Below are 27643 nucleotides of genomic sequence, written 5' to 3'. Positions count from 1 at the left end.
TTAACTTCTGCCATTTTTATTATAATATGTCTTGGTGTAGGTCTGTTTGGGTTCATCTAGTTTGGGACCCTCTGTGCTTCCTGTATCTGGATATCTGTTTCCTTCTTTAGGTTTGGGAAGTTTTCAGCCATAATTTCTTCAAATACATTTTCAATCCCCTTTTCTTTCTTCTCCTTCTGGAATCCCCATAGATTGGCATGCTTTATATTATCCCATAGGTCTGTTATATTGCTTTCATTTGGTTTTCTGTCCACTGTTTTGATTGGGTAATTTCCATTATTCTATCTTCCAGATCACTTATTCTTTCTTCTGCACTATTCCTTCTGCTATTCATTGCCTTTAGCTCAGCTTTCATCTAGGCAAATGAACTGTCTAATTTTTCTTGGCTCCTACTTATAGTTTCTAGTTCCTTTTTACACTAGTCTGCATTTCTGGCAATAGCCTTTATTAACTCCTTCAGTATTTTCATTACCTCCTTTTCGAACTTGGTGTCTATTAGACTGAAGAGGTCTGCTTCATTGTTTGTTCCTTCAGGGGAATTCTCTTGGTCTTTCAACTGGGAGTGGTTCCTCTGCTTCTTCATTTTGCTTATATTTCTCTTACTCTGTGAATTTAGGAGAAGCAATTATCTATTTTAGTCTTGGAGGACTGTTTATACATGGGAGCATCCCTGCATAACTTGTGTGGATTTAATTTTTTTTGGCATGGGGGCTCTTTTTGGTTTGGATGCTTGCCATCTCTTTACTCAGTGTGTGCTTGCCATTATCCCCTTGATAGGGGGTGTGCAGGTATGCGGCCCAGGTGCATTCCCGGGAAGGCGGGGGCAGTGGTTGGTGCCCAGGCATGGGACCCTTGGAGGTGGTGGGTTGCGCACACGCCTGAGGAGATGGGGACAGTGGTTGGTGCCCAGTTGTGGGACCCTTGGAGGCAGCAGGAGTCCGTGCCTGCCTCTGGAGTCTTAGATGGCAGCAGTAGCTCACACCTGCCCTTGGAGTGCAAGTAGGCAGTACCCTGCCACCTGAGACCGCATGCCTGGATAAAGAAGCTCCTACGGTGGTCCTGCCCCTCTCCTCGCATACCCCCAAACAATGGCACCTTGCCTCTCTGGCGGGCCCTGGCTTCTTCCCAGACTCCCTTGGTTGTGGTGCACCACACCCTAGCCCCCTCAAGCTGTCTCCATGCAGCCAACCCCAGTCCTCTCCCTGGGTCTGACCTCTGAAGCCTAAGCCTCAGCACCCAGGCCCTGCCTGCCCCAGCAGGGGAGCATGTCAGGCTGGGGAGTGCCAGGCAGTGGCACGGACTGTCTGTGTAGGTCTCTCTCTGCTTTGCCCTCTGCAAACTGGTTGCTGCCCTCTCCTCCAAGTCTTTGAAGCTCCTCCTCTGTCCTGGCTGATCTCCCCGCCAGTGAGGGGACTTCCCAGGGTGCGGAAGCCTTTCCTCTTTCATAGCTCCCTCCCAAGGGCGCAGGGCTTGTCCTGATTCCTTTTTTTTTTTTGCCTTTTTTCTTTTTTCCTACCCAGCTATGTGGAGATTTTTCTTGCCCTTTTGGAAGTCTGAGGTCTTCTGCCAGCATTCAGTAGATGTTCTGTGAGAATCTCATTTCACATGTAGATGTATCTTTGATGTTTCTGTGGGAGAAGGTAAGCTCCACGTCCTACTCTTCTGCCATCTTGATCCGATCCCTCCTTGCTTCTCTCCATCAGTTGAATTCTTATCCATAAAAACCTAGCTCTCTATCCAGCTTTTCCATGAATTCCTCCCTGGGATTTCTCCCTCTCCTAACCCTTAGCAGAACTTACCACTCCCTCTTTTCTTTCAACACACCCATATTCTGCCCAGTCATGTGGCTTTGGTTGTTGCCTTGTGTTATCACTTGTGTGATTCTACAGATCGAGGTCCAAAGTTCCCTTAGCTTAGGAAACAGGTGTTATATCTTTAGCCTGCACTATGCCTGTACTGCACATTGTGTAATGATACATTAGAAAAGGGAAAGACTCTAGGAGGAAACTCAGCAGATGCCTCCTTTTACAGCGATTAAGTGCCTTGGCCCTGGTCACATGGAAGTTTATAGGAGATCACTTGAAGCCCACTACAGTGTACTTTCCAGGAATGGGGAAGAGAGGGATGTATAGATGGATAGATGCATGTATGCATTGTAAGTAGGTATCTGTCAAACTCTTGATTCAAGGGTGTGGGGAAAACCTGATAATAGAGAAATGACAACTAATGTGTCTAGTTCATAAGAGATGGAAGTTCCTCTCTACTTCCACCAGACTCACAAAAGGTAACCCCCCAAGACCTTGGCAGAGCAGCCAACAGGTCCTGGGGGGAAAGATGTTAGGTTCCTGGGCAACATTATAACTGGTTGTTCGAACGGTACATTTTTAATCGAAGACCTGGCCTCCCCTACTATGTCCTCCTCCCCAGTCAGAGCTCTCCCTCACACTTCAGGGTCTTTGCCACTCAAATCCCAAACCCACTTCACTAAGGCAACTGACTCCAAGGACTGATATATGATTAGTGATTTATATTATAATGTGTCCACCATAGTGGACTATGTTTATACCACTGTGGCATCTTAGAAAATTGCCTATCAGGGCATCTCTCACACGGACAGATCACCTGACAGGCGACTCTCCAGACTCTGATAATAAGCATCTAGAGACAGAATTGATAACCAGCCCAGGAAGTCCTTATACTTTTCAGACAGTTCTGACTCCTATAAAGTCCCTTGTTGAATACGTTTAATCACTTTCTTCAGCTTGTCAACAAACAGTTGTTAATATTGGATGGCGTGGTTGACACAGTGTGACACATGGAGATTATGGCATAGACACGGCCCCTTGTCTTAAGGCACGTTCAGTCTAGGTAAAATCTCTTTCTCCGTAATCCCCCCCTCCCATTAATTCTTGGATCAAACAGAACATTTTGATTATCATTGAATAACCAGCCCTAGAGGAATGTGAAAAACAAATCTTTCCTTCCTTACGAGCATCTTTCCTCCTAACCAACCATCTCAGTGCCCTCCAGTTCTTGATATATGCCATTACCTGATTTTCTCTACATTCTTGGCCACACCGTCTTTGACCGCCTCTCACTCTTGGGAGCATGAGAGTTACAAACAAAAGAGCCATGCATGTGATTTCAGCCCTTGATACTGATAGAAACTCTCTAGTCCAACAGTCCCTTATTATAGACCATAAAGTAGGTTAGGTGAATTCAGACCAAAGACAGATCAGTAATCCCCAGCACTGGAACATCAAAGTCATCACTAACCTAGAAACCATGAAATCTCACTTTCATAGTAGGTGGCTATCCATCTCCAAGGTAGCCTGCTGTGAGAGGAGTAACTTCAGGTGTTAATGACCTCAATATCTAAGGTCCCCCAAATGCATCCTCAGCATGGGTTTCACGGATGCTCACCTGGCCTGGCCTGTTCAAATAATTCCCACCATGCCCCATGATGTCCCTGATATAGTAGAACCTTCTGGAGGGGACCTCATTTTGGTCCAAATACAGGTTCTTCCTTAACCACATACCTCAAGTGATGGTGTTCCTGTAATAGGTGACTATAACCTTTTTTTTTTGGCGGTACGCGGGCCTCTCACTGCTGTGGCCTCTTCCGTTGTGGAGCACAGGCTCCGGACGCACAGGCTCAGCAGCCATGGCTCACGGGCCCAGCTGCTCCACGGCATGTGGGATCTTCTCGGACCAGGGCACGAACCCGTGTCCCCTGCATCGGCAGGCAGACTCCCAACCACTGCACCACCAGGGAAGCCTGACTATAACTTTTAATGAGAAAATATAATACGTGTTAACCTCACATTCATCTTCCTGCCTTCTTCACATGTAATACATAAATGGTGCTTTACAGGAGATTAAAATAAGACAAAGGCTGGAGCACAGTGTGTGTGAGCTTCCCTGTTATCAGTATTAGGAGTCAGAATGATTCATATATCCAACAGCTTCTACTGTATCTGGCTCTGAGCTTGGTTATGTAGTACCAAGATGAATAAGGGGCATTCTGTCAGATATGATCTAGTAAGAGTGTTAAGGTAGTTTTCTGCTTCATCCCCCACCCCCACGTTTAAGAAAATCCATGGTACTTTATTCTGATGTCGGCACCAGTGAGGAAATATCTAGGAAAGTCTGACCTCACCTTGGGGTTTCTCATGCCGATGCTTTTGTCACCATCATATTGACCCCTAGAAGTCCTATGATATCACCAGTGTGGATACTGGCTTCTTTTCATGTGGTACCAATAAAACACAGATGAATCATTAAGGTGAAATTTTATTAAAGGTTCGTAATTAACAGGAAGGAAATTGTCGCATTAGAACTTGTGCTCTGCAGTCAGATCTGAGATGTGAATTTTGGCTTGGTCAGCTTGTATTTCTGTGATCTTAGACACATCATTTAGCTTTTCTGTATCAAACCATCTTCATATTAAAATTAAGGATTGTAGTATTGACCACATTGGGCTGTCGTTAAGGGTTTACTGAGAACAATAGAAGATGCCAGGTACCAAAAGAATTGGCTACAATTAAACACAGGACAACAGTAATCTGGCTTACATGGAAGGCCTGCTCTCAAGACTTCCCCATAATTGTTAGTCTACTTTTATACTGTAGGTAACAACCACGCACCAGACTTTCAAGAACATACCTCAAAACGCAGACCCAGAAAAGAATGACACCCTTGCCCTTCTCATCTCTTAAAATGCAAACTTTATTTGCTTCACATTTTCTCTCCAAAGTATTAAACATATGGTATTTCATCTGTCTCCGTAAAATTTTAAAGCAGATACAGATGTTCTTCTCTACTAAGTGTTGAATTTAGAGTCAGAAGACCCGGTTGTGAATTCTGCCTCATCCACTTATTAACAGTGGGATCTGAATCAGCTGGCTTCCTCTCTCTGAGCCTTGGTGTCCCCATCTGCAAAGGAGTAACAATGATGTGATGATGGTGGCAGTGATGGTAAGACAAGGATGCCTCACAGACTTTTAGAGTTAGATAAACTATTGTGTGATAATGGTTGCAATGTTTAAATTGGAAAGTCCCCATTTGTCTTATTATTTACGATCAGGGGAACCAAAGCTCATGGCATAGAGAAGAGGCTCAAGGTCACCCGTAGTCAGACTGTGCCCATGAATGTCAAATTGGCACATTCCCAATGGAATGACTGCCTGTACAACCTCTGGAGTTTGTTCACCTTTGGCCCAAATCTGGTTCACCTTCAAGGTGAAGTTTCCATTTTCCCCCTGGACCCAATCCGAGATGCCATCAACTACAGTGTTAATCCACACTGGCTCTGTGAGGACACAACAGTGAGTAAGACAGTGGCAGGGCCCTCACGGCTTATAGCTTATTACAGTCTAATAGAAGTAGAATGACCTTCATGATAGTCTAGTTTTAAGGCTTCCTTAAAATCATGAGGCTGCTGAGACTTATGGTGACTGCATAGCTTGTCACACCTCATCCAGGGAAAGGGGAAAGGTAGACTGTGAGCTCAGATTTTCCAGATCCCCAGGCTAATGCTGAGTCTCGTGTAACTCTGACATAAATAAGTCCCGCCACTAATTCTTTTCTATTTCAAATAGGATCGCCCTGTGACTTCAGAAGATAGTTTGCTTAGGGTATTAGGCATTAAAGAATTAATCCACCTTCTTCATTCCTACTTTGGTAGAATACCCATGGGCAAGAGGAGGTCCAGCATCTTCACATATGGATGGTTTTAATGTGATGGACAGACATCCCTCTGCAAAAGGATGGTATTTAAGCTTTAAACTTAATTAACACCCTATCTTAATTAAGGCACCTTTGGCTAGCTGAAGTAAATTGGGGGATTTACTGAAAAGCTCCTAGGGTGTCTTGTGAAACTGATGCAACAGCTGAACTTGGCAAAGGAGATAACCAAAGAGGCTCTGGGGATTCCGTAGTAGAAGCTGAAGGCCATAAAAGTGGCCTCTAGAGGTGTGCTGTCCAATACAATAGACACTAGCTATTAAATGTAAATTTAAGTAAAATTAAAAAGTCCGTTCCTCAGTCACAGTAGCCACATTTCAGTTGCTTGATATCCACATGTGGCTACTGTTTTGGACAGTGCAAGCTATAGGACATTTCCATCACTGAGAAGGTTCTACAGCAGAGCACTGCTCTAGACTGATGCATTCAAGTGGCTCATTCCTAAGACTCCCAGACTCGGTATCACCTTATTCCAATTTTCTGATTTTCTGGAGAGAGAACTTAGCCAGGTTTACACTGTGTCTACCAATCAACTATGACCTGGGAGGACAGGGTCATTTACTACAGACCTTGCCTGGCTCTGGCTGGCTGCCTCCACGGGGGTGGGGCCTGTAAGAGATCCTTCCCAGAAAAGGGTGTGGTCATGTCACCTCCTAGACTCTCCAAACCTGGTCTTTTTTTTTTTTTTAAAAGGAAGTATGGTTGATTTACAACGTTGTGTTACTTACTGCTGCACTGCAAAGTGATTCAGTTATACATATGTATGTTCTTTTTTCATATTCTTTTCCATTCTGGCTTGTCATAAGATATTGAATATAGTTCCCTGTGCTATATACAGTAGGACCTTGTTGTTTATCCATCCTATATATAATAGCTTACATCTGCTAACCCTGGCATCCCACTCCATCCCTCCCCCAACCCCCTTCCCCTTGGCAACCACTAGTCTGTTTTCTGTGTCTGTGATTCTGTTTCATAGATAGGTTCATTTGTGTCATATTTTAGATTCCACATATAAGTGATATCATATGGTATTTGTCTTTCTCTTTCTGACTTACTTAGTATGATAATCTCTAGGTCCATCCATGTTGTTGCAAATGGCATTATTTCATTCTTTTTTATGGCTGAGAAGTATTTCATTGTATAAATATATGCCATATCTTTTATATGACTTTTCATCATTTAAAAAAATTGGAGTATAGTTGATTTACAATGTTGTGTTAGTTTCAGGTGTTCAACAAAGTGATTCAGTTTATACACACACACACACACACACACACACGTTTCAGATTCTTTTCCCTTACAGATTATCATAAAATATTGAGCATCGTTCCCTGTGCTATACAGTTGGTCCCTGTTGGTTATCTATTTTATATACAGTAATGAGGGATTTTTTTTAATAGATCTTTACTGGAGTATAACTGCTTCACAATACTATGTTAGTTTCTGTTGTACAGCAAAGTGAATCAGCTATTTGTATACATATATCCCCACATCCCCTCCCTCTTGAGCTTCCCTCCCACCCTCCCTATCCCACCCCTCTATGTCGTCGCAAAACACTGAGCTGATCTCCCTGTGTTATGCTGCTGCTTCCCATTAGCTAGCTATTTTACATTTGGTAGTGTATATATGTCGATGCGAGTCTCACTTCGCCCCAGCTTCCCCCTCCCTGCCACTGTGTCCTCAAGTCCATTCTCTATGTCTGTGTCTTTATCCTGCCCTGACACTAGGTTAATCGGTACCATTTTTTTTTAATTCCATATATATGCGTTAGCAAATGGTATTTCTTTTTCTTTCTGACTTACTTCACTCTGACAGACTCTAGGTCCATCCACCTCACTACTAATAATTTCATTTCTTTTTATGGCTGAGTAATATTCCATTGTATATATGTGCCACATCTTCTTTATCCATTCATCCGGTGATGGACACTTAGGTTGCTTCCATGTCCTGGCTATTGTAAATAGTGCTGCAGTGAACATTTTGGTACATGTCTCTTTTTGAATTATGGTTTTCTCAGGGTATATGCCCAGTAGTGGGATTGCTGGGTTGTGTGGTAGTTCTATTTTTAGTTTTTTGAGGAACCTCCATACTGTTCTCCATAGTGGCTGTATCAATTTACATTCCCACCAACAGTGCAGGAGGGTTCCCTTTTCACCACACCCTTTCCAGTATTTATTGTTTGTAGATTTTTTGATGATGGCCATTCTGACCGGTGTGAGGTGATACAGCATTGTAGTTTTGATTTGTATTTTTCTAATAATTAGTGATGTTGAGCATCTTTTCATGTGCCTCTTGGCCATCTGTATGTCTTCATTGGTGAAATGTTTATTTAGGTCTTCCGCCCATTTTTTAATTGTATTTGATTTTTTGATATTGAGCTTCATGAGCTGTCTGTATATTTTGGAGATTAATCCTTTTGTCCATTGTTTCATTTGCAAAAATTGTCTCTCATTCTGAGGGTTCTCTTTTTGTCTTGTTTATGGTTTCCTTTGCTGTGCAAAAGCTTTTAAGTTTAACTAGGTCCCATTTGATTATTTTTGTTTTTATTTTCATTACTTCAGGAGGTGAGTCAAAAAAGATCTTGCTGTGGTTTATGTCAAAGAGTGTTTTTCCTATGGTTTCTTCTAAGAGTTTTATAGTGTTTGGCCTTACATTTAGGTCTTTAATCCATCTGGAGTTTATTTTTATGTATGGTGTTAGGGAGTGTTCTAATTTCATTCTTTTACATGTATCTGTCCAGTTTTCCCAGCACCACTTATTGAAGAGGCTGTCTTTTCCCCATTGTATATTCTTGCCTCCTTTGTCATAAATTAGGTGACCATATGTGAGTGGGTTTATCTCTGGGCATTCTGTCCTGTTCCATTGATCTATATTTCTGTTTTTGTGCCAGTACCATACCGTCTTGATTACAGTAGCTTTGTGGTATAGTTTGAAGCTGGGGAGCCTGATTCCTCCAGCTCCGTTTTTCTTTCTGAAGATTGCTTTGGCTATTCAGTGCCTTTTGTGTTTCCATACAAATTGTAAAATTCTTTTGTTCTAATTCTGTGAAGAATGCCATTGGTAGTTTGATAGGGATTGCATTGAATCTGTAGACTGCTTTGCGTAGTATAGTCATTTTCACAATATTGATTCTTCCAAGAACATGGCATTTTTATCCATCTGTTTATGTCATCTTTAATCTCTTTCATCAGTGTTTTATAGTTTTCTGAGTACAAGTCTTTTGCCTCCTTAGGGAGGTTTATTCCTAGGTATTTTATTCTTTTTGTTGCAGTGGTAAATGGGATTGTTTCTTTAATTTCTCTTTCTGATTTTTCATTGTTACTGTATAGGAATGCCAGAGATTTCTGTGCATTAATTTTGTATCCTGCAGCCTTACCAAATTCATTGATTAGTTCTCGTAGTTTTCTGGTGGCATCTTTAGGATTCTCTATGTATAGTATCATGTCATATGCAAACAGTGACAGTTTTACTTCTTTTCCAATTTGTATTCCTTTTATTCCTTCTCTGATTGTCATGGCTAGGACTTCCAAAACTATGTTGAATAAGGGTGGCGAGAGTGGACATCCTTATCTTTTTCCTGATCTTAGTGGAAATGCTATCAGTTTTTCACCACTGAGTATGATGTTTGCTGTGGGTTTGTTATATATGGCCTTTATTATGTTGAGGTAGATTCCCTCTACCCATTTTCTGAACAGTATATATATATATTTTTTGCGGTACACGGGCCTTTCACTGTTGTGGCCTCTCCCGTTGCGGAGCACAGGCTCCAGACACACAGGATCAGTGGCCATGGCTCACGGGCCCAGCTGCTCTGCGGCACATGGGATCTTCCCGGACTGGGGCATGAACCCGTGTCCCCTGCAGCGGCAGGCAGACTCTCAACCACTGCACCATCAGGGAAGCCCTGGACAGTTTTTATCATAAATGGGTGTTGAATTTTGTCAAAAGCTTTCTCTGCATCTATTGAGATGATCATATGATTTTTATTCTTTAATTTGTTAATATGGTGTATCACATTGATTGATTTGCGTATATTGAAGAATCCCTGCATCCCTGAGATAAATCCCACTTGATCATGGTGTATGATCCTTTTTAATATATTGTTGGATTCTGTTTGCTAGTATTTTGTTCAGGATTTTTGCATCTATATGCATCAGTGATATTGGCCTATAATTTTCTTTTTTTGTGATATCTTTTTCTGGTTTGGGTATTAGGTTGATGGCGGCTTCATAGAATGGATTTGGGAGTGTTTCTCCCTCTGCAGTTTTTTGCAAGAGTTTGAGATGGGTGTTAGCTCTTCTCAAAATGTTTGATAGAATTTGCCTGTGAAGCCATCTGGTCCTGGACTTTTGTTTGTTGGAAGATTTTTAATCCCAGTTTCAATTTCATTGGTAGGTCTGTTTATATTTTCTAAATCTTCCTGGTTCAGTCTTGGAAAATTGTACCTTTCCAAGAATTTGTCCATTTCTTTGTGGTTGTCCGTTTTATTGGCATAGAGTTGTTTGTAGTAGTTTCTTATAACTTTGTATTTCTGCAGTGTCAGTTGTGATTTCTCCTTTTTCATTTCTAATTCTATTGATTTGAGTCTTCTCCGTTATTTTCTTGATGAGTCTGGCTAATGGTTTATCAATTTTGTTTATCTTCTCAAGGAACCAGCTTTTAGTTTTATGGATCTTTGCTACTGTTTTCTTTGTTTCTATTTCATTTATTTCTGCTCTGATCTTTATGATTTCTTTCCTTCTGCTGACTGGGTTTTCTTTGTTCTTCTTTCTCTAGTTGCTTTAGGTGTAGGGATAGATTGTTTATTTGAGATTTTTCTTGAGGTGAGATTGTATTGTTATGAACTTCCCTCTTAGAACCGCTTTTGCTGTGTCCCATAGGTTTTGGGCCATTGTGTTTTCACTGTCATTTGTTTTTATGTACTTTTTATTTCTTCTTTGATTTCTTCAGTGATCTCTTGGTTATTCAGTGATCTCTTGGTTATTTAGTAGTGCTCTGTTTAGCCTCCATGTATTTGTGCTTTTTAGTTTTTTTTCCTGTAGTTGATTTCCAGTGTCATAGTGTTGTGGTCAGAAAAGATGCTTGATACAATTTCAATTTTCGTAAATTTTCCTTGGCTTGATTTGTGACCCAAGATGTGATCTATCCTGGAGAATGTTCCATGTGCACTTAAGAAGAAAGTGTAATCTGCTGTTTTTGGATGGAATGTCCTATAAATATCAATTAAATCTACCTGATCTATTGTGTCATTTAAAGCTACTGCTTCCATATTTACTTTCATTTTGGATGATCTGTCCATTAGTGAAAGTGGGGTGTTAAAGTTCCCTACTATCATTCTGTTACTGTCAATTTCCCCTTTTATGGCTGTTAGCATTTGCCTTATGTATTGAGGTGCTCCTATGTTGGGTGCATATATATTTATAATTGTTATATCTTCTTCTTGGATCGATCCCTTGATCATTATGTAGTGTCCTTCCTTGTCTCTTGTAACATTCTTTATTTTAAAGTCTATTTTATCTGATACGAGTATTGCTACTCCAGCTTTCTTTTGATTTCCATTTGCATGGAATATGTTTTTCCATTCCTTCACCTTCAGTCTGTATGTGTCCCTAGGTCTGAAGTGGGTCTCTTGTAGATAGCATATATATGGGTCTTGTTTTTGTATCCATTCAGCCAGCCTGTGTCTTTTGGTTGGGGCATTTAATCCATTTACATTCAAGGTTATTATTAATATGTATGTTCCTGTTACCAGGAACTTCTGCCTCAGTTATTCTGTTACTGATTCCTTCTGGTGTATTTTTCATTTCAGTTATTGTGTTGTTCATCTTTGTTCTTTAGTGCTTCTAGATCTCTGTTAAACATTTATTTCCTCAATCCATGTCTCCATTCTATTTCTGAGATTCTGGATCATCTTTACTCTCATTACTCTGAATTCTTTTTTCAGGTAGATTGCCTATTTCCTCTTCATTTATTTGGTCTTGTAGGATTTTACATTGTTCCTTCATCTGTGACATATTTTTTTGCCATCTCATTTTTTTTTTTTTTTGGATGAGTGGGATTGTGTTCCTGTCTTACTGGTTGTTTGGCCTGAGGCTTCCAACAGTGGAGTTTGTAGGCTGTTGGGTACAGCTGGGTTGGTGCTGAGATGAGGACCTGTAGGAGACCTCACTCAGATGACTATTCCCTGGGGGTCTGAGGGTCTCTGTTAGTCCAGTGGTTTGGACTCAGAGCTCTCACTGCAGGAGCTTCTCCCTGACCCCCAGCTTGTGAACCAAGATCCTGCAAGCTGTGCAGTGGGGGTGTGTGGGGGGGAGAAAGTGGAAAAGGCCTTGGCTGTGGAGGGCAGGGCCTATGCTTAGGACCCAGAGGGCTGGAAAATGCCCTGGGGGTGTGGCTTATAGAATGGAAGGGGCCCAGGCGTGCCTCCTGCCTCTGGTCTCAGAGGGTGGGGGTCCCCACCTGGGAGCCCAGCAGGCTTCCTGGGCCTGAGTGGGAGGGGCCAACGTCCTTGCTCCTCTCCTGCTCTTCAGGTCCTGGAGTGCCTGTCCCACCTGCCTCCCTCCTATGCCCCCAGGACCCACGTGGCCCGGAGAGGGCTTTGTAGGGCAGGGGACTGGCATAAGAGCTCAGTAGGGTTCCCAGGCTCGAGTGGGCGGGGCCAACACCCTCACCACATCTTTATCCATTCATCTGTTGATGGACATTTAGGTTGTTTCCATGTCTTGGCTATTGTCAGTAGTGCTGCTGTGAACATAGAGGAACGTGTATCTTGTTGAATTAGCATTTTGTCTGGATATATTCCCAGGAGTGGAATTGCTGGATCATATGGTAGTTCTGTTTTTAGTCAAACGTGGTATCTTAACAGTATTCTGCATAATGCCTCCCAGAACTTCCTGTTCATCCCTATAGCATCCTGAGATGATGAAATGGAGAATCTGGGAGGTAGATTCAGGGTTAACAACCCACTTCCTGCGTCTTGTTTGTTACATTCATCATGCCTTCTTTCACATTACTCTTTTAAAAATCTAATTTATTAGGAACAGTATTTATATTCATGTTCTTGTTCATTTTAGAGAGCATTCTTGAAAACATCCTAATAAACATCAACCCTCTTTTAAGAAGTCCCACTGGGCATGTTAATAGGAACAAAACACCACCTGTTTGTCTCTTCATCTCAAGGTATATAACCCAATGTATATGGGGCTGTGTACACCAAAGGGATGATTTATTTTAAATCTAGCGAACCCTCTGAATGCATGATCCATTTTTTAGAACACAAGTTCAGAGGAATGACAGAAAAGCCAGAGAGGTTTCACTTAGGAGCTTTTGTCCCTTCTATGAAAAGCATCTGCACTAATAACAAACTGAATGCACAAAACTAATTATTGGAGTCCTTTTCAATTAACCTGGCCAGCTAATGTAATCCCTGGAACATTTGTTTATCCATAGGAGTTTTATCTTCAAGACGAAATCATCACTGGTTTTTGTACTCATTGGATCAGTGTGGATTGAGCAGCATTGAATCCTTGTATTGAGCGGACGTGTTTGCAGATCTAGGTCGGTAAGTGGGCTGAGGGAGTTAGTTTCCCCCACTGCTTACAGTTTCTCCTTGAGTTTGTCTCCCCATAGACTTCCTTTTTTAGGTCTCCCACAGAACCCTCAGGTCTTGTGTCTTATGGTGTCTGAACTCTATGCAGACCCTGGCTCAGAGCTGCCCTGAGCTGCAGTGTGTCACCTGTCTGCACACCCAGTGGTGTTCTGAGGATGCACACACCTGAAAACCTTCCAGGCTGGCAGTTCTCAGCCTTGACTGCACATTAGAATTGCCTGAGGAGCTTTTAAAAAGACCCCGTGTAGCTGTACTCCAGGCCAATTAAATCAGAACATCTAAGGGAGGGACCAGCATCAGTGATTTTTAGAGCTTCCCAGGTTACTGCAAAGATGCTGCTGACCACTTACTTGAGTGGCAAGTAAGTGGTCAGCAGTGTGAGTGCCACCTGGGTTTGTTAGAAATGCAGGTTCCCTGACACCTCCCCCCACCCAGACCTACTGAACAACAATCTGCATTCTACTAAGGTATCCTAGGTCTGTTCAGATGCATATTCAAGATCAATAAAGAATCACTGCCCCCCTAGGAGCTCTCAAGCTGGAGCATGCATCAGAAGCACTTGGAGGGCCTGTTACAATGTAGAGTGCTGGGTCCCCACTCTAGTTCTAGGGTGAGGCTGTGCATGTCTGACAGTGATGTAATACAGGTGATGCTCCTACCATGCAGGAACCATCTAAGGCATACTTTACCCCCCGTTCATTTATTCTCCCACTATTTGGGAGGAGCACATGAAGATTCTGAGGCACAGGGGCTACTGTAGTGAATAAGGAGTTAAATTCTAGAGGAAGTCCAGGCAATAAATAAGCAGACAAACAACTAAATTACTGAAAAATTGCAGATCATGTTAAGTCTTTACGGAAAAAATTAAGTGGTCAGGTAAGGCCTTTCTGAAGGACTGCCATTTGAGCAAAGACCTGATGGATGAAGGTCTGAAAAGCACAACAAAGAACAAGAGAAACCGGGTTCTAGGCAGAAGAAAATATAAATGCCCCGACCAAAGGTAGGCTTCGTAAACTCCAAGTAGGATGGGAGGGCCCAGGGAAAGAGGTTCCTCCTCCAGAGCCACAACCTACTGGCTGAACGATTTGGGGAATCCTACCTTTCCTTTTGTGGCCTGTTTACTCATCAAGCTTCCCTCGTAGCATTCTTTGGAAGATTAGCAAGACTTTTAATTCACGCTCTATTCACACCGAAGTTACACTTGCCTGCTGGCATCAGGTCTCCAAGGGGGAAAGAAAACAGAACTTTCCAACAGCAGTGGGTGAGCCATCCATCTCTACTGTACCTTGTAATAGAGACATATGAAGGATGCAGTGATTTCACTGCCATCAGGAAACCCTGAGAGGCAGGAGGAAACGAGAAGGCTGCACAGGTATGAATTACGGGGTGGGGGTGATGCCATCAAGATGGCGCCATGGGGAGCTACTGATTTCATTCCCCCTCACAGAGCAACTATTCCTGGACAAGACACGGCTGAGAAAATCCTAGAACACAGGGCGGAGACAGACCACACAAGAAGGGTAAGACGAGCAGCTACACACTGACCACATTGCCCCTCCCCAGGCTGGTGCAGCACCACCCCCGGAGGGCTCCTCCAGTGAGAAAAGAAGGCCCAGGGTGGACATCCAGCTGCCCCAGCAATGTGGGTAACTTCCATTCAGAATCAGATTGTGATGGAGAAGAGGGGAGGGGTTTGAACAACCAACAAACACTTGGATCTTGGCCAACTGAGTTCCTACCTGCAGTGCCCAAGTAGAAGTCTTAACCACTAGCTTCATTCATCTGCTGAGCTGAGGTGGTGGCAACTCAGTGGGGTACAGGTCTGCCTGATTTGGGGCCTCAGAGGAAAAGCTCAGGCTGAGCCTGTCCCCTATACCCTTAGGGGAGCTAACTCATGGCCCTGCTCAACCAGGAAGCTGCAGCACCTGAGCAGGGAGCCTGGCCAGGGGTTCTGCCCATCTGGGGTCACTGGCTGGTCTCTGCAAACAGTTTGATAGACAGGACTGCCTCCTTAGTCCCCAAATGGGTCTTATCAGCCTTGGGGCCTTTTCTGTGGCTCCCCTGCCCACCCTGTGCAGAGAAACTAAGCTGTAGCCCTGCCCACTGCTGCATACAGCCTCTAACCAGTGTTCCTGGGAATCTTGGTAGCATACCCTGCAGCCCTGATTACAGTGGTAGTTGAAGAGAGAACATGACCAGCGGCTTTGTGCCTGCAGAGTCAAGATGGTGACCCGTCTTCTCCAGGGAGCTTAGCATACAGGTCTGTCTTATTTGATTCCCAAACAAAGCCCTTGCTGGGCCAGGGGCCTATTCTGCAGCTTGACTGGGCAGGGAAGCTAACGTACAGCCCCACCCAACAAGGAACCCTAACCAGAGTTCCCAGGAATCTGTGTAGCCCATCTTGCACCTCCAGTTACACTGCCACCAAGAACCTGGTCGGTGGTCCTACCCATCTGCAGAACTGGGACAGTGGCTACTGAGGCCAGGGAACTTGGTACCAAGTTCTACCTAATTTGACCTCCAAATAGGAGCCTTGCCAGCCTTAGAGCCTACAACGGGCCCTGTCTGAGCAGAAAAACTAATTTGCAGGAACTCAATTCTGCCTACAGCCTGCCAACCAGGTGACCTAAACAGAGCACATAGGAAGCTGTGGAGCCCATTTAACAGCCTTGCTTACAGTGAACAGAAAGCAAATCCCAGGGTTATCCCCATCTGCAGCACAAAATGGTGGCCCTGTCAGGCAAGGAAATTCAGGGCATAGTCTTGCCTAGTTCAATTCCCCAAACAATGAGTCCTCCAGACCTTGATGCCTTTTTCTGCTGCCCCATCAGGACAGGGACGCTCACTCATAGCCCTCTCTACTGCTGAGTATAATATATACCCCGTCCCAATGAGAAAGCCTGACCAGAGGACCCAGGAAATAGCTGAGCCCATTGTACAGTCTCATTGGGGCAGGGAGCAAAATCAAGAGTGGCAACACCTCAGAGCTCGGGCAAAAGCCTTGCCTAAATAGACCCCACCTGCCAAGGACGTTGCAGACTGACACATGCAGAAACCCAGATAAGTGGGCTGGTAAAGTCTGGAGGAGGAGACTCCTTACTCAAGCGTGTAGATACCAGCATAAGAAATCAGGGATCACAAAAAATGGTCAATATGACACCACCAAAGGAAACTAATAAAGCTCTTATAACTGACCATAAGAAATGGAGACCTATGAACTGTCAAAGAATTTGGAATAAACCTCTTCTTTTAAAAAGTTTAGTGAACTACAAGCACACAAAGACAACTAAATGAAATTAGGAAAACAGTTCATGAACAAAAGTTCAACCAACAAATCCCAAAGGAAAAGGAAACTACAGTAGAATTCAATAGAGAGCTTGAACAGTAGATTCATCCATGCAGAAGAATCAGTGATCATCCATGCAGAAGAATCAGTGATCGAGAAGACGGGGCATTTGGAATTAGAGGAGCAAGAGAAAAGAATGAAGGGTGAAGAAAGCCTACAGGATAAATGGGACAAAATTAAAAGAAAAAACAGCCATGTTATGGGAATCCCAGAAGGAGAAGAAACAAGGAAAGTATATTTAAAGCGATAATGGTTGGAAATTTCCCAAACCTGGAGAGAGAAATGGACATCCAGATCCATGAGGCCTAAAGGATCCAAAATAGGTTGAACCCCAACAGGACTACACTGGGACACATAATTAAATTGTCAAATACAAAGAATTTTGAAAGCAGCAAGGGAAGAGAGGGAAGTTACATAAACGGGAATCTCCATAAGACTATAGGTGCATTTTTCAGTAGCAGCGTTCAGGCCAGGAGTGGGTGGGATGATACATTTAAAACACTGAAAGGAAGACACTGTTAACCAAGAATTATTCAAAAATGAAAGATAATAACTTTCCTGAACAAACGAAAGGTGAGCGAGTTCATCACCTCTAGACCTGCCTTACAAGAAATGCTAAGGGGAGTTCTAGTGGAAGTAAAAGAACACCAATTAACATCATATAAACATAAGGTATGTCATCAAACTTACTGGTAATGGTAAATTTATAATCACAGATTTTTCAATATGGTAATGGGGGGATGTTTCATTTACAACTCTAGTTTAAAACAAATGTAGTAAAAATAACCTGTTATGGCTGTGAAATATTAAAAATATGTAAATTGTAACATCAAAATAGGATGTTCTAATTTTAAGATACTTTATGTAAGCCTCATGGTAACCACAAGGCTAAAAACTGTAGTAATTACCCAAAAGAACATAATAATCAGGTTAAAGCATACTAATACCAAAAGGCTTCAAAACACACATGCAAAAGAACAGGATAAGCAGCAAGGAACAGTGTATCTACAAGCCAGTCAGAAAACAATTATGGCAATAGTAAGTCCTTACCTATCAATAATTACTTTAAAAGTAAATGAATTAAATTGTCTAATCAAAAGATACAGCATGGCTGAATGCATTAAAAAAAATCAAGATCCAACAATATGCTGCCTACAAGACTCACTTTAGCTCTAAAGATATGCATAGAGAGAGTAAAGAAATGAAAAAAAGATATTTCAAGCAAACGGTAATAAAAAGCTAGGAGTAGCTATACTTACAAAAGGTAAAATAAACTTTAAAAATATTAAAAGAGACAAAGACATTATATAACGATAGAGGCATCAGTCCTTCAAGAAGATCTAACAATTATAATATTTACAATTACCCTATATCAGAGCACCTCAATATATAAACCAAAAAGGAGAAATAAACAGCAATGCAATAATAGTTGGGGACTTTAATATCCCACTCTCAATAGTGGATAGATTATCCAGAGAATCAGTAAGGAAACAGTGGATTTGAACAACATTATAGACTAGATGGACTTATACAAAACATTTTATTCAACAGCAGAATACACATTCAAGTGCATATGGAGTGTTTTCTAGGATAGATGGTATATTAGGCAACAAAAGTCTTAGAAACTTTAAGAGGATAGAAATCATGCTGAGTATCTCTGACCAAAATGGCATGAACCTAAAAATCAATAACAGTAGAGAATTGGATAACTCTTGAACACAGAAATCAGACAACTCTCTCCTGAACCACCAATGGATTAAAGAAGAAATTAAATAGTAAAGTACCTTGAGACAAATAAAACTGGAAACACAACATACCAAAACTGATGGGATATAGCAAATCCAGTTCTAAGAGGGAAGTTCATAATAATAAAGGCCTACATTAAGAAACAGAAAGATATCAAATAAGCAAGCTAACTATGCTTCAAGGAACTAGAAAAAGTAAAATAAACCCAAAGTTAGCAGAAAGAAGGAAATAATATTAGAGCAGAAACAGGACAGGAAAACAATACAAAAGATTAAAACAACTAAGAGGTAGTTCTTTGAAAAGATAAAAAATAGACAAGTCTTTAACTAGACTAATAAAGGAAAAAAGGAGACATTACATCTGGTACTACAGAAATGCAAAGCATCCTAAGAGGCTACTATGAACAACTGCATACCAACAAACTGGACATCCTAGAAGAAATGGAAAAATTCTTAGAAATATATTACCTACCAACACCAAATTAGGAGGAAACAGAATATCTGAACAGATCAATTACTAGTAAGGATATTGAATCCCATGCTCTTGGATTGGAAGAATTAATGTTATTAAAATGGCTATACTACCCAAAACAATCTACAGATTTAATGCAATCCCCATCAAATTACCCAGGACATTTTTCACAGAACTAGAACAAATAATCCTAAAATTTATATGGAACCATAAAAGACCCAGAATTGCCAAAGCAATCCTGAGGCAAAAGAATAAAGCAGGATGCATAACCTCCCAGACTTCAGACAATACTACAAAGCTACAGTAATCAAAACAGCATGGTATTGGCACAAAAACAGACATACGGATCAATGGAATAGAAGAGAAAGCCCAGAAATAAATCCACGCACCTATGGACAACTAATCTTGGACAAAGGAGGCAAGAATATAAAATGAGAAAAAAACTGTCTCTTCAGCAGGTGGTGCTGGGACAGTTGCATGTAAATCAGTGATGTTAGAACACACCCTCCCACCATACACAAAAACAAACTCAAAGTGACTTAAAAACTTAAATATAATACACGATACCATAAAACTCCTAGAAGAGAAAACAGGCAAAACATTCTTTGACACAAATCATACTGACGTTTTCTTAGGTCAATCTCCCCAGGAAATAGAAATAAAAATAAACAAATGGGACCTAATCAAACTTATAAGCTTGTGCACAGAAAACACAACCATAAACAAAAGGAAAAGACAACCTATGGACTGGGAGAAATTATTTGCAAATGATGTGACCAACAAGAGTTTAATTTACAAAATATACAAACAGTTCATACAATAACAAAAAAAACCAAAACAACCCAATCAAAAAATGGGCACAAGACCTGAATAGACGTTTCTCCAAAGAAAGACATACAGTTGGCCAAAAGGCACATGAAAAGATGCTCAACATTGTTAATTATTAGAGAAATTCAAATCAAAACTACAATGAGGTACCACCTCACACCAGTCAGAATGGCCTTCATTAAAAAGTCTACAAATAAGAAATGCTGGAGAGGGTGTGGAGAAAAGGGTGTCACACACATGACCAGGAGAAAGCAGTTTGAGCAGTGTGAGTTGGGATGGTGGCAGGGATGTATACTCTCAAACTGAACTAACCTTTGGCCAAATACATGGATCTGACTGCTTAGTACAGCCTTGGATCTGCTGAGATGATAGTTTGGGCCTGAGACCACAGTGCTTTAACAATGCTGTTAGATTCTGTGAGATGCACAATTACAAGGTTGGGACAGTGGCTTGTGCCCTGTGAGTACTTAGTATATGAACTGATGAATTATGAAAAGTATTAAAATTGCTCTATAATATTAAGAACAGTTAAAGAGTGTAGGTTCCTCCTACACTGTTGGTGGAAATGTAAATTGGTGCAGCCACTATAGAGAACACTATGGAAGTTCCTCAAAAAACTAAAAAGAGTTGCCATATGATCCAGCAGTCCCCCTCCTGGGACAAAACTATAATTTGAAAAGATACATGTACCTCTGTGTTCACAGCAGCCCTGTTTACAACAGCCAGGACATGGAAACAACCTAAATGTCCATCGACAGATGAATGGATAAAGAAGATGTGGTACATACATACATACAATGGAATACTACTCAGTCATAAAAAAGAATGAAATAACGTCCTTTGCAGCTACATGGATGGACCTAGAGATTATCATACTAAGTGAAGTAAGTCTGAAAGAGAGAGAAAGACAAATACCATATGATATCACTTATATGTGGAATCTAAAATATGGCACAAATGAACATATCTATGAAATAGAAACAGACTCACAGACATAGAGAACAGACTTGTGGTTCCAAGGTGGAGGGTGGGTAGAGGAGGGCTGGATTGGGAGTTTGGGACTAGCAGCTGCAAACTACTGTATATAGAGTGGATAAATAAGGTCCTACTGTATAGCACTGGGAACTATATTCAATATCCTGTAATAAACCATAATGGAAAAGAATATGAAGAATATATATACACACACATACACACATATATATATACACATACATATATATGTATGTATAACTGAAAAAAATAAACTAGTAAGGATATTGAATTAGTAATTAAAAAAAAATCTTCCAACAAAGAAAAGCCTAGGACCAGATGGCTTCACTGGTGAATTTTACCAAACATTTAAAAAAGAATTAATGCCAAACCTTCTACTCTTCAAAAAAATCAAACAAGAGGGAATAGTCCCAAACTCATTTTACAAGGCCAACAAGACCTTGATACTAAAGCCAGAAAAGATTCAAGAAAACTGTAGGTTGATATCCTTCATGAATATAGATATAAAAATGCTCAATAAAATACTAGCAAACCAAATTCAACAGCACATTTAAAGGATCACTCACCATCATCGAGATTTACCCCTAGAATGCAAGGCTGATTCAGCATATGTAAATTAGTTACATCACACAAAGAGAATGAAAGCAAAAAATTGTGTGATCATCTCAACAGATAGAGAAAAATTTGGATTTGACAAAATTCAACATCCATTCATGATAAAACTCTTAATAAATTGGGCATAGGAGGAATACACCTCAACATAATAAAAGCCATATATGACAGGTCCACAGTTAACATCATACTCAATGGTGAGAGGTTGAAAAATTTTCCTCTAACATCAGGAACAAGACAAGGGTGCCCACTCTCACCACTCCTATTCACCACAGTACTGGAGGTCCTAGCCAGAGCAATCAAGAAAGCAAAACAAAAAGTAAAGGCATCAGAATTGGAAAGAAAGAAGTTAAATTTTCTCTGCAGATGACATGACTTTATAGATAGAAAATCCTAAATATTCCACCAAAAAATTCCTAGATCTAATCAACAACATCAGTAAAGTTGAAGGATACAAAATTAACATGCAAAAATTAGTACTGTTTCTATTCATTAACAAAAAATTATCTGAAAAATTAATTTTTCTCATTTACAATTCCATCTAAAACAATAAAATACTTGGGAATACATTTAACCGAGGAGGTGAAAGATCTTTACACTGAAAAACACAAAACATTGATGAAAGAAATTGAAGAAAACACAAATAAATGGAAAGGTGTCCTGTGTTCATGGATTAGAAGGATTAATATTGTTAAAATGTTCAAACTACCCACAGGCATCTGTAGAAGCAACACAATCCCTATCAAGATTCCAATGGCATTTTTTACAGAAGTAGATAAAACAATCCTAAAATATATGGAACCATCAAAGACCCCAAATAGCCAAAGCAATTCTGAGAAAGAAGAAGAAAGTAGGAGGCATCACACTTTCTGATTTTAAACTGCATTATAAAGCTATAGTAATTGAAACAGTACAGTACAGGCATTAAAACAAACACATAGAACAGTGGAACAGAATTGAGAACCCAGAAATAAACCCAAGCATATATGGTCAACTAAAATTAACCAGGGACCCAAGAATGCTCAGTGGAGAAGTTGAAGAATGCTTGAGTAAACGGTGCTGGGAAAAAAGCACCTATAAACAAAAATGAAGCTATACTCCTATCTTCTACCCTTCACAAAAAATCAACTCAAAATGAATTAAAGACTTAAATGAAAGACCTGAAACCATAAGAAAAGATAGGAAAAAAGCTCCTTGAGATGGGTCTTAGCAATGATGTTTTTTAGATATTTAAAAATAAACAAGTGGGATTACATCAAACTACAAAGCTTCTACACAACAAAAGAATCAACAAAATGAAAAACTATAGAATGGGAAGAAATATTTGCAAATCATATATCTGATAAGGAGTTAATATCCAAAGTATATTTAAAAACTCATACAACTCTGTAGCAAAAAATAATTCAGTTAAAAAATGGGCAGGTAGTTCCCTGGTGGTGCAGTGGTTAAGAATCTGCCTACCAATGCAGGGGACACGGGTTCAAGCCCTGCTCCGGGAAGATCCCACATGCCGTGGACCAACTAAGCCTGTGCGCCACAACTACAGAGCCTGCGTTCTACAGCCCACAAGCCACAACTACTGAAGCCCGCGTGTCTAGAGCCCGTGCTCCACAACAGAAGCCACCACAATGAGAAGCCCGCACACCACAGTGAAGAGTAGCCTCCACTCGCCGCAACGAGAGAAAGCCCGTGGGCAGCAATGAAGACCAAAAGTAATAAATTAATTTTTTTAAAATGGGCAAAGGACCTGAATAGACATTTTTCCAAAGAAGATAGTTGAGTCAACTGGCTAACAGGTACATGAAATGGTGCTTAGCGTCACTAGTCACTGGGAAATGCAAATCGAAGCCACATGAGGTATCTTCTCACATCTGTTAGAATGGCTCTTATGAAAAAGACAAGAGAACAAATGCTGTCAAGGAGATGGAGAAAAGGGAATCCTAGTACACTGTTGGTGGGAATGTAAACTGGTAAAGCCACTATGGAAAACAGTATGGAGGTTCCACCAAAATTTAAAAACAGAACTACCAAAAGACCCAGCAATCTCAGTTCTTGGTGTATTTCCAAAGGAAATGAAAACACATGTTGAAGAGATAGCTCCACCCCTGTGTTTACTATAGCATTATTTATAAGCGCCAAGACATGGAAACAACCTAAGTGTTCATCGATGGATGAATGGATAAAGAAATTGTGATATAATATCTTTAGATAAGTACTATATATACATATAAATATAGATACACAATGAAATATTATTCAACCATTAAACAAGGAAATCCTGCCATTTGCGACAACATGAATGGACCTTGAGAGCACTATGCTAAGGAGAATTAGGAAGACAATACTGTATGATCTCACATTTGGAATCTTAAAGAAAAACTCATAGATATCTACAAAACAGAAATAAAGATGTAGAAAACAAACTTATGGTTACCGGGGGTAAGGGGTGGGGTATAAATTGGGATTGACATATACACACTACTATATGGAAAACAGATAACTAATAAGGACCTACTGTATAGCACAGGGAACTCTACTCAGTACTCTGTAATGACCTATATGGGAAAAGAATCTAAAAAAGAGTGGATGTACATATATGTATAACTGATTCACTTTGCTGTACACCTGAAACTAACACAACATTGTAAATCAACTATATTCCAATAAAAATTTAAAAAGAAAAATTCATAGAAAAAGATCAGATTTGTGGTTGCCAGAGATGGGGCGGGCGGTGGGGGGCATTGGATGAAGGTGGTCAAAGGTACAAGCTTACAGTTATAAGATAAATAAGTACGGGGGACGTAATGTACAATGTGTTTACTCTAATGAACACTGCTGGATGGTATATTTGGAAGTTGCTAAGAGAGTACATCCTAAGAGTTCTCATCACAAGTGAAAAAACACTCTTTATGTGTGTGTGCGTGTCTATATGAGATGATGGATGTTAACTTACTGTGGTAATCGCTTCACAGTATATCTAAGTTAGGTCCGTATGCTGCACACCTTCAACTTACACAGTGCTGTATGTCAATTGTATCTCAATAACTGGAAAAATTGTGGAATGCACAACTGGGAGCTACCACAAAGACTAAAGCAGTCCAGGAAGGATACCATTAGAGGTGGGGTTTCAAGGAGGCATTATAGGGGGAGTAGGGCTGGAATAAGAGGCCCTGTATAAATATATATGAACGAACCATATAATTGTATCTTTTTGTTTTATTGAAGAGCTACGTGCATAAAGTCTGAAGATGATGCTACCAAACGAACTTTAAACACCTTGTCTTCAGAGTTTACAGGCCTCATCGTTCTGCAAAATACCTTCATTCCTTAGTTCCCTCCCTGACTTCCCTTCTGGGAAGCACAGAGTCAAAATTAATACCCACTTAGAGAAAACATATGTGCATACGTTGTATATTAATGATTTGCCTCTTTCATCCACAGCCTTAATATTATATAATAATAACATTTTAAAAATTACCCAAAGTGGGAATTTCTTGACCTTGGGTTCAAGCAGATCTACATTTGAAAGTTCCAGTAATTTTTAGCTTTGAAGGAATAAGTAAGTCTTAAGGTCACTGAACATCTATTTCTTCATATAAAATGGAAACTTTTTAAGTCACTATTTACTGAGTTTGTTGTATCATTCTAGAAAAAGCAATATGTAGAAGCGAAAGGGTTAGTTCCTGGTATATGGTAGGTGCTCTGTAAATGCCATTTCCCTTTACTCCTGCGTTATGTGAGTTGCCATCTCTCTTTTCTGCCCTGGTCTGAACAACACAGAGTCGTCCTATGTTTGATCAGAAAATATTCCCATATGCTTAGGCCTAACTGATGTTCCACCTCCAGCTCCCTTCCATCCCAGCCCTAGTTAAATGCTGCATAAATGATCCCCGGCTCACACACATTTCCCCCCCTGACTTCCCCCTAGGTAAATAACAGATGCCATTGTCTTCTGTTAGGCTCGTTAGAGATGTTTAATCATCCGAGCCTCTATGGTTGCACAGCCATAAAGGAGATAGCCTTACCAGGGTGTGGGGAGTGACAGAGCTTCACTTTCGTGAGTCCTAAAATTGATGAGGGAGTTGGCAGTGCCTCTGAGTCCCACAGCCTAACGTCAGGGGAATCCCCCTTCCTGATTTGGATGTTCTGTTACTTATTATATTTGAAATGTCAAAGAATATTTCACAACTGTACTTCTCCTCCTTTAACCCTCTCTGATGCCAAAAGAGACCTCTCTGGTCAACAGCTGTTCGTAAGGGACGAATGAAACAAGATGCATTTAGAATGTTCCTTTAACAGCCTAAGCGAAAAGCAAGGCAGCCTTGGAGCTGGGCTTGTTTGGAACCTTGGCCAGTTAGCCAAGTGCGTAGGAATGAGGGTTATTTCAGTCCAATTCTATGAGGATTTCTGAGCATGTGGAGTCCACCACCACCCACGCCCAAGCCCCATCTCCAGCTCCCAAGCTGACCAAGTTGACCTCACAGGTAGAAGCCAATGCACATTCAGGTGACTCCGTGACAAGGGCACAGACACCAGATTGACACCCAGGTGCTTCTCTTCATTAAGTCTGAAGACTTTGAAGCATCTGTACCTGGCTTTCGTGGTGTCTACTTCTGAGCATCTGTTCATGGGTCTATTTCAGGGACATGTCTATGGATTCCTGGTGCACCCGGTAGTTAACATTCATGTCTGGCCGCTCTGGGTGCCAGACATAATCTTCTTCTCACTCTCCTCCTTGTCCTAATACAGCGGATGCTTTTGGCGCCCAGAGTAACATCCCTCTGACCCGCATCTGATTTCAGCCACAGCTGTGGTTGACAGCTCAATTCACCCTGCGAGCTCCCCAGCTTAGTTAATGCACAGGGCAAGGGGTCCTGGCTGATGGGTAAGAATAGCCCATCACAGCCCCAGCATCTTAGAACAACTTGGTTCATTCTCTCCCGCCTTCGCTCTTTTCCCTCCCCCCATATATAGATAAGAAGATATGTCATAGATACAGAGATCTGAAAGTGGGGTTCATGGGTTAGCAACATCATAAGGTTTACCTGAGAGACTGATAGAAATGCAGGATCTCCGGTAGGTCCCATCTCAAACTACTGTATCCTACTCTGCATTTAAAAAAGATCTTCAGATTATTCTAATGAACACTAAAATTTGAGAAGTGCTAGTCTGGATTGTTTTATGCATAGGAAAAAAAAAATGTCTGACCCAAAGAAGCTCATCAGCTCTGTGTCTGCTTACAGATAATGATGGCGGCTCTAATATGAAATGGAGTAGACAAGACCCTTTTTTTTTAAATTAAAGGGGAAAACTGCCTCATACTGTTCCCATGTTATATTTCATTGTCAAACATCAAGAATCATTCACTTAATTAACTTGGAAAACAGTTACTTTAGATTACTGAATGCAGGTTAATTCTGGTGCTTAAACACCGGCAGTGCCAGAAAGAATAATTTCCTGAAACCCTCCTATTGCCACACAAAGGAAGTCATTCTTGAAAAAAATAACAGTCATAATATAATTGCTTTTCATTTGCACTCATGCAGGAAGTTGCCAAATGTTTGCGCTCACCTGCTCTATCAAAAAGTTGCTTTCTTGCCATAATTAAAATATACGTTGGCTGCCCCATTAGCCATGTCATGACACTGGCCCAGGTATTGAGAATTTCTCAGCTAAACCTCCCTGTTATGAGTAGAGCTTAGGCTGTTGAAGCTGGGATAGGCTTTATGCATGAATCTGGACCAACTCCTTTATTTTATAGGACACACCATGTGCACAAGTAGGCGTGAGCTCACACATGGGGGCTTCAAGGAATTGTCATAGCTGGAATTCTATTATAGACCCCTCAACTCTGAACACGAGTCTCTCCCTATGTCTTTTCAATGTATGAGCATTTCTTTCATCAAAAGAAAGATTGGAAGTTGAGAAAAACTAGTTCATTCTAGCTGTATCTATATTTACCTACCTATCCCCTATTCCTTCCCTCCCTTACTTCCTTTCTTTCATCTACCTACCTACTGACGTTATCAGCAACTGTTTAAAGCTAAATAACATTAATTTGAGCAAACTCAGAGACAGCCAGCACGGAACATATCTATCCCTATAATTTTTCATGTAAATCCTGTCAGTGGTAGCTGGTGTTTGGCTCTGCACGTCATGACATGAAGAAGCATTCATTCCTTTGAGTTTGGGCTAGATTTGCTCCTTTGGGTCACCTATAATCACATTCTAAAGACAGCTGGCTGGGCGTAACTTAGTAGCTCTACTCTGTAAATGGCCACTATTTCTGAATC

General features: G+C 41.0%; 2 long non-coding RNA genes across 10 annotated transcripts in view; one reads left to right on the top strand and one right to left on the bottom strand.

Annotated features, from left to right (window-relative positions):
* Nucleotides 1–27643, bottom strand: part of LOC117197007 (uncharacterized) — a 234244-nt gene that overhangs the window by 25600 nt on the left and 181001 nt on the right. The gene's annotated exons all lie outside the window — the stretch shown is intronic.
* Nucleotides 1–27643, top strand: part of LOC117197006 (uncharacterized) — a 93776-nt gene that overhangs the window by 41184 nt on the left and 24949 nt on the right. The window contains exons 2-4 of one of the 6 annotated variants that reach the window (XR_007474103.1): nt 13195–13302; nt 14573–14726; nt 14802–14874. This is a non-coding gene — a long non-coding RNA (uncharacterized LOC117197006). Of the gene's footprint in view, nt 1–5686; nt 5772–13194; nt 13307–14496; nt 14727–14801; nt 14875–27643 lie in introns of all 6 variants that reach the window. The other 5 variants (XR_007474099.1, XR_007474102.1, XR_007474101.1 and 2 more) reach the window with 5 other exon arrangements.

The sequence above is a fragment of the Orcinus orca genome, chromosome 20 (genome assembly GCF_937001465.1).
Source record: "Orcinus orca chromosome 20, mOrcOrc1.1, whole genome shotgun sequence".
In the NCBI taxonomy this organism is placed as follows: domain Eukaryota; kingdom Metazoa; phylum Chordata; class Mammalia; order Artiodactyla; family Delphinidae; genus Orcinus; species Orcinus orca.
Note: the sequence above shows the minus strand (reverse complement) of the source record. Positions and strands in the feature narration are given on the sequence as shown.